The sequence below is a fragment of the Hippopotamus amphibius genome, chromosome 1 (genome assembly GCF_030028045.1).
Source record: "Hippopotamus amphibius kiboko isolate mHipAmp2 chromosome 1, mHipAmp2.hap2, whole genome shotgun sequence".
Classification (NCBI taxonomy): Eukaryota; Metazoa; Chordata; class Mammalia; order Artiodactyla; family Hippopotamidae; genus Hippopotamus; species Hippopotamus amphibius.
In genome coordinates, this window is record NC_080186.1 from 7110839 (window position 1) to 7123182 (window position 12344).

A 12344-nucleotide genomic window follows, 5' to 3' on the forward strand; every position below is an offset into this window, starting at 1 on the left:
AAAATCACAGACCTTCTCCCCAGAAAATATTCCTAGGAGAACATTTGTGTGTATACTTTCATTAGCCTCTCCGGTGCCCCCACACTCATCCTAGACTCTCGGAGGGTTCAGTGAAGCGCTGTGTGGGTCCGACCGCTGGCTTCTTCACATTGTGAGATTCCGACTCGAAACCAATCTCAGAGGCCAGATAGAGACGGAAGATTCCAATCACCCCCCCGAGGCCCCCGTGAGATACACTTGTTCAAAGTCTGCTTTGAAGCTGTTTTTGTTTCCAGTCTTGACCACCTCTTAGATACGATGTACAAGTGTACTCGGTGCCGTTTAAGCCCTTTTCTTTGCCCTAAATTCACTGCTCCTTTGGGGGAACTCTTCTGGCTCCTGTCCTTTTCAGCCAGGACCGGCTTTCCTGCATCACTGGGTGACTCCACGGTAGAACTGGGTTATTTGTGGAGGCCACCTGTCCTTTGGGGCAGTTGCAGCCTGTGGTTTGTGGCCCACCTTCTGTATAAAGGGCCTTGGCTTGGGCAGGTGGAGAAGCCAGCTGGGAGAGCTGGGTGTCCACCATGGGTGGGGGGAATGGTCTGTGGGGGATGGGAAGTCGGGGCCATGTCCAGGCCTCACATGTTGGGCTCCAGGTGGCTTGAGACCCTGTATAATGAGCACACAGACCCCCTTTCACTGAGTAGGTGGGCTGAGCGCCCCACCCCACAGCGCCCGAGGCATTGGTTAGCCTCCCTGAGACCTTAGCATGTTCTCTGCCTCAGGCAAAGGGGGGCCCTTCCACTTTTGAGCACCCCAAGGCTTTCCCCAGTCCTGTGGGGTCCAGCCTCCCTTGGTGCCACTCCCCACTTGGGACAGTGACCTCACCTGGTTTCCTCTCCCCCTTTTCTAATACAAGCGTTATTGAGATGTAATTCATATGCCATAAAATTGATTAAATGTACACAATTCAGTGGTTTTTAATATACTCCAGAATTGTGCAACCATCACCATAATCTACTTGAGAACATTTTCATCACTCAAAAAAGAAGCTTTGTACTCACTAGCAGTCACTCTGCATTTTTCCGCGGTGCCCCCAGCCTAGGAAACCACTGGTCTACTTTCTGTTTCTGCGGACTTGCCCATTCTGGACTTTTCATACACATGGAATCATACAGGATGTGGTTTTCTGTGGCTGGCTTCTTTCACTTGGCCTGTTGCCACTTCTTTAGGAACGTGTCTGACTCATAATTACAGTGGAGGAGTTGTTTGTACCAACTGTTTATTCAGTTCCAGGTATTGACTGAGCCTCTGCTATACTAAGCCTGGAGCAGATGCTGGGGCACACAGCAAGGAACACAGCAGCCATTAGTGTATTAGTTATCTGTTGCTGCATAACAAGTTACCCCGAAACTTAGCAGCTTAAACAACAAACACTTACCATCTCAGTTTCTGTGGGTCAGAATCTGGGAGCAGCTGAGGCTACAGGTGTATGTGACTGGAGATACTTGCCAGGGTTTTGGTATCACAGTTCCTTGCCATGTGGGCTTCTTCATTAGGCAACTTGAGTGTCCTTACAGCATGGCCCTCGGCTTAGCCTAGAGTTAAAGATGAGAGAAGGATAAAAGATTAAAAAAAAAAAAATAGGACTTCCCTGGTGGTGCAGTGGTTAACAATCCACCTGCCAATGCAGGGGACATGGGTTGGATCCCTGCCCCAGGAAAATACCACATGCCGCGGAGCAACTAAGCCCATGTGCCACGACTGTTGAGCCTGTACTCTAGAGCCCATGAGCCACAACTATTGAGCCTGTGTGCCGCAACTACTGAAGCCCACGCGCCTAGAGCCCATGCTTCACAACAAGAGAAGCCACGGCAATGAGGAGCCCACGCACCACAATGAAGAGTAGCCCCCGCTCGCTACAACTAGAGAAAGCCCGTGTGAAGCAACGAAGACCCAACACAGCCAATAAATAAATAAACAAATTTATTTTTAAAAAATAGATGAGAGGGGCTTCCTAGGTGGCGCAGTGGTTAAGAATCCGCCTGCCAATGCAGAGGTCACGGGTTCGATCCCAGCTCCAGGAAGATCCCACATGCCACGGAGCAACGAAGCCCGTGTGCCAAAAAAAAAAAAAAAAAAAAAGATTAAAAAATAGATGAGAGAGAGACAAAGATTGCCCAAGACTGAAGCCCTGTGGTCTTTTATGACCTAATCTTGGAGGCAACCTGGCATTACTCTGCCGTATTCTTTTGGTCACAAAGCCTGACCCTGCTATAATGTGGGTGGGGGCTGCACAAAGGTGTGAATACCAGGAAGGGCAAGTACCTGGATATAGTTTCATGTAGAGAATGGTCCTCATGAGATCCAGGACCCAGGGCTCGTTCGTGAAGGGACTGTAGTGCTGCCTGTGAGTGAGCTTTTGGTCAGCTCTGAGCTCTCTGGGCTCCATGCTCTATGCAGGCCTCCTCTCTCTCCCTGCTCTGTATTTGTCATGCGGGGCTTGACATGTAAGTATATGTAGCCTTGTTCTCGGTTCTACCAGATTTACCCACTTCTGTTAGAGTCATTTTTACAGATTCTTTCTCCAGGTATTTGTGAATTCTGTTTGCATTTCTATCGAATGGGGTGAGCAAGTTTTTGAATTTCCTTTCATTCCCGTTGTCAAGAAGGGTGTTGACTAGAACAGGCCCGGGACCCATCCCAGTGGTTCTGACCACTTCCCACGAGGGCACCAGGTCGCACCATCAAACAGAGTCGCTGGAGACCCCTCCTTTTCTAGGCGGTCCATAAGATTGTCTTGAGGGGGGCAGGATTGGGTCACGATAAAATGGGCATATATCGTGCATAAAAAAATCAAGCCTTGTGCCCTGTAAGAGGGGATGATTCATTGTTAGAAGCAGTTTTAGTTGTTGGTAAGGGTGGGTTCTGATCCCCTGCTCTGCCAGTAACTGTGTAGCTTCGGGTACGTCTTGGGCCTCAGTTGCCTTAAGAAGGTGATGATAATACCTACCTCGTGGGATGGTTCTAAGGCTTTAATGAGTTAAAGTTCCAGTGCACAAACCAGACCAAGCTTAGAGATATAAAGCAACACCTGTTTTATTATGGGCATGGATTCCGTGGGCCAGGGACTCAGACAGGGCTCGAGAGGACAGCTCGGCTGTGTTCCATGATGTCAGCGGTCAGCAGGGAAGACTCTCAAAGGGCTGACAATTACTTGACTGTCCGGGGGCTGGAATCACCTGGAGGTTTCTTCACTTGTCGAGTTGCCTGGACAGGGATGACTCCTAGGCTGGGCTCAGATGGGACTGTCAGCCTGAGCACCTACACTGGCTTCTCTTTCTGGCTTTGGGTTGCCTCATAGCACAGCGGCTCTGGGCAGTCACACTTCCCTGCTGCTCAGAACTCCAAGAACAAGCACTGGTTCCAAACTAAGGTGGAAGCTGTATGGCCTTTTATGACCTCACCTCTCAAGTCACTTAGCATCACTCCTGCTATACTCTCTTGGTCAAGGAAATCACAAGCCTGCCTAGATTTAAGGGGAGGAGACATAGATGCCTCCTCTGTAAGAACCAGCCACCATGTTTTAAAAGCTTCATGATAAAGGTAAAAGCATGGAGCACGATGACTGCCATATTGTACAGGCCAGAAAATGTTAGCTGCCGCTTCCCTCTGCGGCTGCTGTCCATTTTGGTACCCCCCAGGCACTGACTGTGATTTGCACAAGCCCCCTGTCTGAATTAAATGATCTTTTAAGGTGCAGCTCAGTGACTATATTTAGTCTAATATTGCCAGATTCATTCTCTTTACCTTCTTCAAGTTTGTACCCAACTTAAAAAGATTCCCTAGCCCTTAGTTGAATTTTTTTACCCTCAACGGCTTTTCAAACATATCTAGAGGTTTCACAAGGAGATTCTAGAAGGTCAGTTTCCTGAGTATCCCCGGGGTATCTTTCGTGAGCTTTGATGTGTGATTCACACAGTCCGCTGTTGTTCCAGGCACCCTATTTATCCCCTTACTCTAAGTTTCTCAGAATAAAAATTCACAATTGACCTTTTCCACAAACAGAGGAATCGCTTTTCTTCTCTAAGATATATCAAAAGTCTGAGACAGCATATCCTCCCACAAGGATCACATGCTAGAATTGGAAACCTAAGATTCACAGGAAACCGTGGTGGAATGCAGGGTATAACCAGGTGCCCCACCGTGAGGCCTGGCTAGAAGCTGTCCCATTGCTCCTTACCTCTACTGGCCAAGTTGGTGCTGTCTGCTGGATCTTCTTTTTACAGATGAGGAAATGGCTCTGGAGAGATTAAGAAACTCATTCAAATCCAGATCTAACTCCAGGACTGGTGCTCCTACCTTTCTTGGGGAGATTCCCCCAACCACGAATGCTTTTGGGTTGATATGTTGCATCGAGGACGTGGACATCACTTGTTTAATCTGTGCCTCCCCCCCACTGCTCCACCCCCAGATCACAAACTCTGGAAGCCTCAGTTCAGGCAGACTTTTTTGGTCCAAGCTTGGGGAATTGGCAAAAGAAAGAAAGAAGCTCCAGATTCTAATTAACTTTGCTTTTTAACTACAGATGAGCCACTTTTTGAGTTAACTGGGGGTGAGAGTCTCAAAGATTATGAAAATAAGTAAAGATGGCAGGAGAGCAGGAGCCAGACACTCCTGTAATTAGGTTCCCTCATCCTTGTGCCTTAAGAGTAAAAAGATCAAGGGAATAAAAGGACAGGGGAATTATGTGAATACCTGTGGAAACTGTCTCCCCCCACTTTGAGAAAGGTTATTTTCCAGAATTCTCCTGTTTTTCCTAATAGAACTTAAACATTTAACTGTCTTTTTTGGGGGGTGGGGGGCGGTGTTGTAAGTTTCATCTTTTTTGTTTTGTTTGTTTGTTTGTTTTGACTGTAGCCTTTCTAGTCTGTCCCTACTCAGCCTTCTTCTCTGACCACACCTAAGAATGCTGTAGAGAAAGAAAAATAATTTTCCTTCTACCCTTCTAAGTTCTTGGCCGTGACCCTCTCCCCCATAATAAAAAGATCAGCAGGAGAAAAACAAATTTAAATACATACATAGGTACGGAAGCCCCCCCCCCCCCCCGCCCCAAAGATATGAGACTCAAAGAAGTCATCAGAGCAGAAAGCTTACGAAACAATTAATTTGTAAAGAATTGACAAGACAGGGGGTAGTGATATGGTGAAGAAGTTAACAAGGTTTGTTTATACAGCCTCCTTGGCCCTAAATTCCCTGTCTCTGGTGGTTAGGGATGCCTTCTGCTTCCTGGTGCAGGGATGGTACTTTTCACATGGGAGATTTATTTCCTGCTTTTAGGGGACAAAGAAGGTTCAGAGTGTCCTTTCTGCACTGGCTGTTTAACAACTTTTAATTCAAAATAATCAATATGCCAAAGTGGTGTATTTGGGGTTGACATATTCTGACCCCCTGCAATGCTGAGTGCCGAGTTTGAATAGGAAGAGCCAAGCAGAATTCCAGAAAGGTTGGAGATTGGGATATTGGAGTTCAGGGCAGCAGAGAGAAGCTGACATTTCATCACAATAAGTTTACCTGGAAGTGTCAGGACAGGGAGAAGGAGTGACTCATGGGGCAAATCAACTTCCCTTTTACAGGTCTGCTGCCCGTACCAAGGGTTCTCATGGGTGGGAGCAGAGGCTCATCTGATTTCTTGCCTCAAGCTCGGGGGCTTTATAAGGAGAATCCACTCCTTCTGGCAGTAGCTAGTAGAGGAGTGGGAATCTAATTTCCCTATTCTTTCTAACAATGGTGAAACTAATTTATTTATCCACTAAACTATTTATACCCTCACTTTTATTTCAGAAAGGACTTAATATACCTGAGCTTGGAACGAGGAGATCAGGAGACTTTGATTTTTCCTCCATCTCTGCCACTAATTAGCTGTAGGATGTTGAGCAGGTCGATATATCTCTTCATGTCTGTTTCCCATCTGTGAGAGCAAACACTTCTGAGTGTTTAGTATACACACCAGGCACTGTTCTAGAGACTTTCCACGTGCCTGTATTAATTCACTTAATTCTCTCCCCAACAACTGGTTACATTATGTATTTTTATGGAATGTGTTAGTGCAGTTCCAGTACACCTGTGAATACAGGCAGGATGACTTCTGTGGGTTTTGCCATTTAAAAGAATCTTGGGTTTTTCTCTTGGCTCCAGAGGAAAATAACACCCCAATTTGAACGTTGCTAATGGGGACCTTGTCCTTGAGCTTGACTTTCAATGCGACCCAGGCTGGAGAGAAAGGAAGTCTGCAGGATAGGGCCCCTGGGGAGAAGGGCACCTACTTATGGAGATGCGAACCGCCAAAGCCTGTCCGCCCCTTGGAAGATCTCTGTAGCGGCCTGGCCCTGTGAGGATACCACCCCTTCCCAGTCAGGATATCTGTCAGAGAAACCCTTCCAGCCTCTGTCTGCCCATCCAAGGTCCAGCTGTGACCCTGAGGCTTACTTTTCATCCTGGGAAACCCCCATCCTGTGGGTCAAGGGCGCTCTTGCCGACCCCCCGCCAGGTACCCCTCCTTCCCTCGGCTGAGTCCGGGTCCGGGCTGAGCCGCCAGTGTACTGTCTTCTGCTGCAAGGCTCCCCTCCCCAGGAGTAAAGGTGGAAGTGGAGGAAGCCAGCCAGTGAAGCCCTGGCTTGAGTGCGGGGCGGTTCCCACCCGGTGGCCAGGCTCCGCCTTCTCCAGAGATTGTCGGCCAAGTGCACAGCCCGCTGCTCTGTGCGGGTAGACGAGTGTGGTTCAGCGTGAATGCGCACGAGTGCGTGTGTGTCTGTGGTCTCGGCGTCTGTGTCACTGTGTGTTTACATAGAGTAATATGTGTGTGTGTGTGTGTGTGGTCTCTTTGTCTGAGTACTTGTGCCTGAGTATGTGACTTTGCATCGCTGTGTGTCAGTTTACATAACTGTGCCTGTGTGTGTGTGTGTGTGTGTGTGTGAGTGTATATCTTTGTGAGTGTATCTGTGTGTGACATCCGGGGACGGTATACGGAGGGGGATCCTCCCATCCTTAACCCCCTCTCTCTCTACTCCTTGAGATGTCCGGGGCGCCCGGCCCCCCAGCTCTGATAGAAGTGCTGGGGGCGGGGACGCAGAGGTCACTGAGGGTCCTGGGACCTCCCACGACCGGGCCGTCTGGTCTGCGCATCCCAGGCTTCTTCAAGATTCACGGGAGTTTCTGGCCGAATTTTTCTCCTGCCCTCTTCGCAGGTTCTCGGCGATGCTGGGGCGGAGGGGTGGCCCCTTGGCCTCGGATGGGCGGGCCCTGCCTTGGGCTTCTCACCTGGAACATCCGCTGGAGACGGGCGGAGCAGTTAGGACCACCGAGGGCTGTTCCTTAGGCCACTTTCTTCCTCCCAACGGCTGCCCCGCCCGGGTGGGACACCCTGGGGTCGCTCCGAACCTCACACTCCCCTCCTCCTCTTGCGCTCCACTGTGGCAAAGTTTGAAGTCCAGCGGTGGACCCGAAAGAATATTTGAGGGGACCTGGGACGTCGCAGGGCAAGAAGCGTGTTTGCCGGGTACCAAACCAGAGTGGTTCCAAAGGTGCGGACGTGTGTGTGTGTGTGTGTGTGTGTGTGTGTGTGTGTGTGTGTGTGAGAGAGAGAGAGAGCAAGAAAGAGAGAGATCCTTGCCCTCCGAGCTTCCGCTTTATTTACAGCCCGAGAGAGAACAATACCCACTTCGCAAGGTGATGCCTGGGTAAAAACTGGAGCAAAGTGCAGGGGGATTACCGCGCTATTGCGTACAGACTCTGCCAGCACGCATAGTTCATTGTAATGAACAAATGTATCGTAAAAGTCCCGGGTTGGCCCCTTTATTTTCTCAATCCGACATGTGAGGGGAACTCCGATGGGAAGGGAGGCCCAGTGGCTGGGGAACAGCCCGCACACTGGATTTGAGCACAGAGCCGGGGATGGCCAGAGTCTCGGGTGACCCCAGCTCCGGACAAGTGACACCGGTCCCGTGCCCCGCCCTTTCTGGTGATTCCCCGGGAACCCGGGAGCGGAAAGCAGTTCGACAGACGACCGGCCCTGGCTCACTTTGCAGGTGGCATTTTCTCTCCTCTGGTTGCAAGGCAGAAGGGGGGCCAGGGCCAGCGTCCGCCAGCCGTCCGGGGTCCCGCGGCTGCTGAGGCTCCAGGCTCCAGGCGCCACCCCACCCTCCAGCCGGGAGCAGCGGGGAACCGGGAGGATTTGCAGCGGCATCCTCCAGGCGCGGAGCGGACGCCCGCTCTCCGGAGCTTCGCCTGGCTGCGGCTGTGAGAATTTGCCGACGGTGCCCGCGCCGCCGCTGGCCCCGCCCCAGCCCCGAGACGGCCCGCCCCCTGGCCCCGCCCGCGCCGGCCCGTCGTCCGGGCCCCGCCCAGGGCCGCGCCCCTCCGCGGATGCCCCCGCTCACCGGCTCCGCGCCGCGGGCCTGCCCTGAGGCCCCCGCGGGCTCCGCGCCGCCGCCCGGAGGCTCGCGCCCTCCCGTCGCTCCGGGACCCGCCCGCCGCGTCCCCTGGGCAACCGTCTCCAGGGAGACCGGGCCCCGCCCCCGGCACCGACACCCGGTACGGAGCCCACCTGTGAGGGCGTCTGCGGGGTCCCAGTGCCCCCCCCCCCCCGCGCACGCCCCGCCCCGCCCAGCGCCGGGCTTTGTCCGCCTGGGGCGATCTGGGGCCCGGGGGCGTGGGGGCTGGGGGAGGAGGCGCGTTCCCGGGACAGACAGGACCCCGCTGGGGAGGCCGAGGCAGCGGGCCGCGCTCGCGTTGTGATTTTCTGATGTGGGCTGGTTCATACTCTCCTTTTTTGATCTCGTCGCATCCTTTTATGCCCCCGGGGGACAGGGAATCCGGGGTGTCCCGCTAACCGCCCTTGATGGGAATGAGCAGGGCCTTCAGCCGGGCTCCGGACGAGGATGCGCGCCCGTTCAGGGCAAGCTGTTTACTTGTCAGGGACCGCGCAGTTGCCGTGCGCGCCCTCCCCTCCCCCTGCCCCCGATTCGGGACGGAGCATCCTGCGCTCTGGCCATTCCTAGCGTTGCCTTCCCAAAGCTTTGCCCTTGAACCCAGAGGGCTGGAGGGCGGCAGACCCAGCTCCTGAGGTCCCGGCCAGCGTAAGGGCCGGAGCAAAAGAAGCACCCCCTCCCAGGAAGAGCCTCCTCCCTGGTCGCTCTCTTGTGAATTCTGTCCCGGCTATTTCCTGACCTGAATTTCTAAGGACTAATTCCTACCTTGCCTTCTCTAACTCTTCATTCTCTCGGCTCCATCGTGCTTTCTGCTTCGTCTTTCCTCGTTTTGAAAATGCTTTCTCTGCGATCGTGTCTTATTTCCTTGTGACTGAGCTGCTGTTTTTTTGTCCTCTTGTTAATTAACTCCCTTGGTCAGCAATGGAAGTTATTTCTTTCTTAGCTCTTTCGCTGACCTCACGTTTCTCTGGTGGCAGTGCCTTGGAAAGTCCTTGCCATCCTCCCCGGATGCTGAGTGGAGGGACCATCCAAGCCCATGTTCCTGGGCTCCTGCCTTAGGGTCCACGGGATATCCTTCTAGGGATTATGCTGACAGTAGGGAGAATTACAGCTTGGACCTTGGGAAATGTCTTCTTAGAACCGTACCTTTCCCAACAGCTCCCTAGAACTGGGCTTTTTGTCTCATGGAGAAGCCAACGGTTAGGTGTCCCGCTCTTCAGGAGTGCAGTGGGGTCCAGGCAGGAGAAACCTGCTGTGCAGGTAGCTGGGGGTGGGAGAGGGGGCTGGGGGGCGGTCCTGCTGCTGGAACCCAGTCGTCTGGGCTTCCAGAACTCAGGTGTCTTTCTCTCTCTGGGGTCATATTATCTCCAGGAGCCGCCCACAGTGGGGAAAGAAGCACCACAGATGCAGTGAGTGGGCGGACCCCTCCCCACACACCCTTCCTTTTCATCTCCAGCAAGCAGAGTTGAGTCTTCCTTTGTGATGTGATTTGGGTCTTGCATGGGGACCTCAAGTTCTTGGACCTGCTTTTTGCAGCCATTGAATGGAACTCAAACCCAGGCTTGACTCAGATCACTTACTTTGCTTTCAAAAACCAAACAAAACCAACAAACAACTCTAAAAATGATCTGAGTCATCTGTATGTATATCAATTCCTGCTTTGGGCACTGGGAAATGTGCCTGTGGTTTGCTTCAGTACCACCAAAAGGAGCTGGGGGTGGCATTGACACAGATGGTGAAAAAGGCCCATCAAGCACAATGTGACTGGTTTGCAAAAAGGGAACCTTGGTGAAACAGTTGCTTTCGAGCTAAAGTCCTCTACAAGAATGCACAGAAGGTTTTTGAGACTTTCTCTTTTTAAAGATTTCTCCCTTTCTTTCTTTCTCTTTCTTTCTTTCTTTCTTTCTTTCTTTCTTTCTTTCTTTCTTTCTTTCTTTCTTTCTTTCTCTTTCTTTTTCTTTCCTTTCTTTTTCTTTCCTTCTTCTTCTTTTTTTCCCAGACAGATAAGGAGCTCAGAGTCAGGCCAGGGCAGAATGATGCTCATTGATTCCAAAATATCTTTAATCTGCCAGGCAGAGGGACCTTTGCTGCTGGTCTTTCTTGGACCATTCCAGAGAGGTAGGTTGGGCAAAGGAAACAAGCGTGTGGGGGAAGAAGAGATGTTATTTTGTAAATAGGTTAAGGATGTGAATAGAATCCACCCTCCCTGACTATCTAGCCAAAGAAGAATGTCTCTGTAGGACTAGCATGCGAAAAGGAAGAGAGTGACCCAAATGTGTGCTTGGAGCCAATGAAGGGAGATGTGAACTAGACCCCAGCCAGCTTCCCAAGCGCGGGCTGCTGCTGCCTGGGAAGAAGGGGATGGCTGTGCTCTGAGGAGCCCTGGTGCCCGTTATTAAGCTGCAGCATTTGGTATTTGACTTGCTCCATTCATGGCAGAGCTGGGCTGGCCTATTTGGCGAGGGAAAAAGTAAAACCTTCTTCTGAAGGAAGTGGATTGGATTTTCATAACTTGTTATTGCTTCTCAAGGAGTCCTTAGGTGGGGACATTCTGTTTCTCTAGAGAGCTGGCAGTCACTGTATCAGTAACAGGATGCTCCTTGGAACTTCTGGGACATTAGCTTGGAAGCTGAATGTAATCCTTTCATTGTGCAAATGAAGAAACTGAGGTCAGAGACTGACATCAGTGAGCCTGCTGAACACCAGCCTTTGGCATCTGGGGGTAGCTGGGTATGGTTAGCAAGCTTGCAGGTTGGTCCCATTTGCAAGCTGCGTGGGTACATGTGTGTTCTGTGGGCGCACAGAACCGTCTTCTTTATATGGATGCTTGAGCAGCTACCGTCACTTCTGATGGTTCAGGTAGGGCACGAGGTTATATGATGTCATCCGTGGAGGCTTTTCCCCCACCCCCATCTCATTTTTTCTAGATCTTCATCGGTGCTTTCCAGACTTCTTTGTTAGTGTGGATCTCTTTAAAAAGATCAAAGTATTAAGCAGAATTTTAACCTGTAAAGCAGATTAAAAGAGTGCCACTGTGGTACAAGTAGAGACTGGCCTAGAACTCCTTCCACTCAGCACCCTGTCCTACTCCCACCACCCTCTGAAGGCCTTGGGGTGCTCCTGTGAACCCTAGGACTCCTGGCACATAGGTGAAAACCATGGATTACGTAGACCTGTGTTGAGGAATTAGAGTTTCTTCTACACACCTGTTTATATACTATCTTGATTTGTGTTTCAGAAGATGCCTTTGAATAATAATTTTTAACCCTCCTACTCTTTGATTTGTAAAGGATACCTATTTACTGTTGAAAGTTTACAAAATACAAAAAAATTACAAGCCTCACTCTTCTATAATCCTCCACCCCTCCCGAAAGAACCATTGTTTCCTTGTCGGAGTATCCTGCCCCTATCCCCGGAGAGTCTTCCGTGTGTGTATCTTTGGAAACTTGATTTCTCTATATTGGTAAATATTATCATGAACGTCCACAAAAATATAACTGAGTGCATATGTTTATCTCTGCTCTGTTTCAAAAGCCCACTAAAATGAGAGTAAAGGAATAAAAAGGCATAAATCCTTAAGAAAACAGAAAGGTAGATGATCGAGGTGTCGGGATGTGAGCAAAAGTTTTGAAAGATGAGGAGCAGGTGGGTAAAAGAGAAGCAGAGCTTAGAATGTTGGATGTCCTGGCTGTGAGGGAAGCAAGCTGATGCGGACACATGTCCCAACAAAGGCTAAAGAATGGGTGCTACAGGGTATTCCTGACAATGGGGGTCGGGGGGGAGCTGGAGGCAGGATTATTGGTTGAAGATGTGTGTTAGAACAACAGACCCCTCTCTCAGGCCACGTAGCCAGGCAGCTCCCTCCTCCACCAGCAG

At 50.9% G+C, this 12344-nt stretch overlaps 1 protein-coding gene across 2 annotated transcripts in view; it reads left to right on the forward strand.

Moving 5' to 3' along the window:
* PIK3CD (phosphatidylinositol-4,5-bisphosphate 3-kinase catalytic subunit delta) overlaps positions 1 to 12344 on the forward strand; it is a 48417-nt gene that overhangs the window by 13111 nt on the left and 22962 nt on the right. The window contains exon 1 of one of the 2 annotated variants that reach the window (XM_057695714.1): positions 8439 to 8571. The exons of the other annotated variant lie outside the window; for it this stretch is intronic. The gene's annotated coding sequence lies outside the window, so the exon portion shown is untranslated. Of the gene's footprint in view, positions 1 to 8438; positions 8572 to 12344 lie in introns of those variants that run through there. 2 annotated transcript variants of the gene reach the window in all.